Consider the following 4,249-nt stretch of genomic DNA (forward strand, 5'->3'; position numbering starts at 1 on the left):
TTATGAGAGCTTGAATTCATGTTAGTGCAACAATTATTATTCATACTGAAGTATTAAAAACAAGGAAACTAAATCATGGGCTGCCTCCCATGGAGCGCTTCTTTAGCGTCATTAGCTTGACTGCTGGTTTACTGTTAGGGCGGATTGTAATGCTTGAAGTCCTTTCCTCTCACTGTGAAACCGTCCCCATTTGATTCCTTGATAATTTCCAAATGCTCCAGGGAAAGGACTTTTCTGATTGTAAACACTTGAGGTAACTGAGATGGAATGGTTGGATGATAGGGTGGGATTGGTGGATGGTGGATTTATATCACCTTGTTTCCATGGGAGAAACCTTCTGTAGGAACCTTCTTGTTTCTCCAACCCATTGGCAATCTCTTCACAACTCTTTTCTCTTCATCAAGTATTGCTCCATTGACTCCTGTGTTAGGAAAATCCTTGTTAGCTGCTCTTCCTGATTCTTGTGGCTGCTTCTCTTGAAATTCTTGCTTATTCATCAAGGACTGTTTCAGGGGTTCAGCTGCTGATTCCCTGTTGCTTTCCTCCAAGTACATTTTGCTATAATCATCCTTTGACTCATTAGGTTCTGACTCAGATTTAGATGTAGGTTTGAAAACATGAAAGGTGAGATATTCATCATGTATTCTCAGGATTAACTCTCCTTGTTCCACATCTATAAGTGCTCTAGCAGTGGCTAGAAATGGTCTCTCCAGAATAATGGGGTGGAGGTAACTTTCCTCCATGTCCAGAACAACAAAGTCTGTGGGAAAGAAATAATTTCCCACTTTCACCAACCCATTTTTGACTACTTCTTCAGCCTGCTTTTGAGTTTTATCAACCAATTGTATAATTACATCCGTGGATCTTAGCTCATTGATTTGCAACTTCTTCATAGGAGATAGAGGCATCATATTTATGCTAGCTCCTAGATCACAAAATCCTCTGTCAATTTTTGTTTCACCTATGACATAGGGAATATGAAAGCTCTCTGTATCTTTTTCCTTTAGGAGCACGTCCTTCTTGATGAGGGCACTACATTCCTTGTTCATTGTCACAGTCTGTCCCCCTTTTAAGGTTCCTTTCTTGTTCAGCAGCTCTTTCATGCACTTGATGTATGTATGCATCTATTGGAGAGTTTTGATAAAGGGGATGTTGACACTGAGAGATGCAAATACATCTAGAAATCTTGAATATGACCTTTCCTTCTCACCTCCCAGGAGTCTCTGAGGAAATATTACCCTTGGCATATAGGATTTCTGAATTTCCTTCCCTGTTGATTCTTTTCTTTGTACAGATCGAGTTTCCTATTTCTTTCTCTCCAAGTTGTTCTGGGAACTCCCTTGGTTGTGCTCTATTGGCTTACTGGTATTTTCTTCCTGGATTTCTTCATTTTCAAGAGTAACCACCTTACATTCTTCCCATCTCACCTGCTTCATTTCCCCTCTTAGATTTTTCTCAGTGTCACTTGGAAAACTATCGGTGGACTTCGGAATCTACTGTTAAAGATGTTCAATTTGAGATTCGAGATTCTTAATAAGCTTTCTTTGGCTTTTTAAACTCCCTCTCACTTCCTTCTTGAATTTCTTCATGTCCTTAAGTTCTTTGCCAATGTTTGCAAGCATAGCTTCCATCTTGGCCATTCTATCATCATGTGGTGATGATTGGTTGGAGTTAGGGTGTTGAGAATGGGTATTATGGTTTTGGTATGATGATTGTGAATAGGTTTTTTGTGAGGTCTGGTATGGATTATGGGATCTATGGTCTTGGCCTTGGTTTTGTTGATTCCCCTACCCAAAGTTTTAGTGGTTCCTCCAACCAGAGTTATAGGTTTTAGAGTATGGATCATTAGCTTGCCTAGATGAGTTTCCAAGGTAATTAGCTTCCTCCCAGATAACTCCTTCTTCAGTGTCCAACTCTTCTTGGGGTGCTGGTTAAGTGTGGATAGCTGCAGCCTGATTTTTCTCCAATTGCTTTGTCAATTCAGCCAGTTGCTTGATGATCATCTTATTTTTTGCCAAGATTGCATCCATATAGTTTAATTCTAAGACTCCCCTATTGTTGCTCCTATCTGAGGCATAAAAGTATTCATTGTCAGCCACTGTCTCTATAACATCAATGGCTTCTTCAATGGTCTTCTTTTTGTTGAGGGAACCTCCAGATGAGTGGTCTACAGCTTTTTTTGATTTATGATTCAGCCCTTCATAGAAGATATGAATTTGCACCCACTCATTAAACATATCAGGGGGGCATTTCCTTGTTAAATCTTTGAATCTTTTCCAGGCTTCATAAATTGTCTCACCATCCTGCTGTCTGAATATCTGTACTTTAGTTCTCAGCCTGTTTACCTTTTGTGGAGGATAGAACCTTGTTAGGAATCTATTCATCACATCCTCCCAAGTTGTCAAGCTTTCCTTGGGAAATGATTCCAACTATTTTGATGCTTTGTCCCTCAAGAAAAATGGAAAAAATAGCAATGTATAGGTGTCAGGATGAACACCATTAGATTTAACCGTGTCACATATCCTTTGGAATTTAGTGAGATGCTCATTAGGGTCCTCTTGGGCACTCCCTCCAAAAGAACAATTGTTCTGCACCAGAGTTATGAGCTGAGGCTTCAATTCAAAATTATTTGCATGGATAGTTGGCTTTTGAATGCTGCTACCACAGTTTTCTGGGTTTGGATTGATGTATGATCCCAGAACTCTCCTCTCTTATTCAACAGGGTTGGCTCCACCTCTTCTGGCATGGTTATTCACCTCTCCTTCATCATGGTTTTCCATATCATGCTCCATGGTTATTTCCAAATCTTCCTCCTCTTCTTCTACACCAACAACTCTCTTTCCTCTTACTTCCCTCCTTAATCTCAGGAAGGTTCTTTCCGGTTCACTGTCAAAGGAGGTTGAAACGTCTCATCTACCTGTCATACAAGTAGCACAACACGCAGTAACCAGCAAGTGAACAAATCACAGTTAAGGAAAAAGTGTGGTTAGAGCAATTGAGGCAATTAGTCAAACAGTTAATGAGTTAGAGGGTTAGTTTTACTGAAAGTAAAGCTGTACGGTAAAATTAAAGAAAAACAACTAAAAATTGCAGAGAACAAAAATGAACAACTGAAATTAAATTTCAATTAATCAAAAGAAAAGTGCTCAATCTAGTTATCCTCCAATTTAGTAATTGTCAATACAAAACCAATCCCAGCAACGGCGCCATGAAATTGATTCACCCAAAAATTGTCTCTCAACAATTTTCTTGCCGGCAAGTGTACCGAATTATCGTCAAGTAAAAACTCACAAAAGAGTGAGGTCGAATCCCACAGTGATTGGTTGGTTGATCAATGTTAACTGGTGAATTGTGCTAGTTGAGCGAAATCAGATTTGGTTGAGAATTGTAGAAAGTAAATTTTACGGGAAACTTAAATTGCAAGAAATTAAATGACAGAAATTAAAATTGCCTGAAATTAAATGACAGAAGCTTAAATTGAAAGAATCTAAATGGGAATAGGGAATTAGCATGAACTTAAAGCAGCAGAATGTAGAAGAATGGGGAAGATCAGAGTGGGGGAATCATTGGGTTCAGGAGATGTATAATTCTCTGGATCAAATTCATTTTTATCTCTTCCGCAATAAATGCATTCATTAATCTTCTTGGCAATCTTAAGCGATTGGATCCCAATTCCTTGGCTCACCAATCTCTCTAAGCATGAACAAGTGTCCAATTCCTTGATTTAAGTGCTCATGGGAAGACATGAAGTTTGGTCACTGATTATACCACACAAATTCATAGATCAAAGTGTTGGTAGGATTACATGTTACTATATCCATCCAAACCCCAATCTAATCCAATGTGAGAAAGCATTTCTAGCATGATCTCCTCATTCCTCTTCCAATGTTACGAGGAGATCCAATTATAAATAGCTTCTTTCCCAAGATAACTATCCAATTGGATGAAGAACGAAAGCTTTCTAGCAAAACCAAGAGAAAAGAAAGAAGAAGATGAATGAAAACTAATATTGATCCATTGAATTACATAGAGCTCCCTAACCTAATGAAAGGGGTTTAGTTGTTCATTGCTCTAAAAATGGAAATTGCAGTTGAAAGATACATTCTAAAATTCAAATTGAACTGAAAATTCCAACGTGAAGTAAAAAGTTTTTTCTTGACTTAAATTCTAAGCTATTCATACACTGTTTTCCATTGATCTTCAATCTCTGAATTGGGCTTTTGGCCTTGATGGAATTGGGTTGAAATTG

General features: G+C 38.4%; 1 pseudogene; it reads left to right on the plus strand.

The window, feature by feature from the left end:
* Window positions 1-2,232: 2,232 nt before the first annotated feature.
* Window positions 2,233-2,333, plus strand: LOC130958847 (small nucleolar RNA R71; annotated as a pseudogene).
* Window positions 2,334-4,249: the final 1,916 nt, after the last annotated feature.

Source organism: Arachis stenosperma, chromosome 10 (genome assembly GCF_014773155.1).
Source record: "Arachis stenosperma cultivar V10309 chromosome 10, arast.V10309.gnm1.PFL2, whole genome shotgun sequence".
NCBI classification, from domain to species: Eukaryota; Viridiplantae; Streptophyta; class Magnoliopsida; order Fabales; family Fabaceae; genus Arachis; species Arachis stenosperma.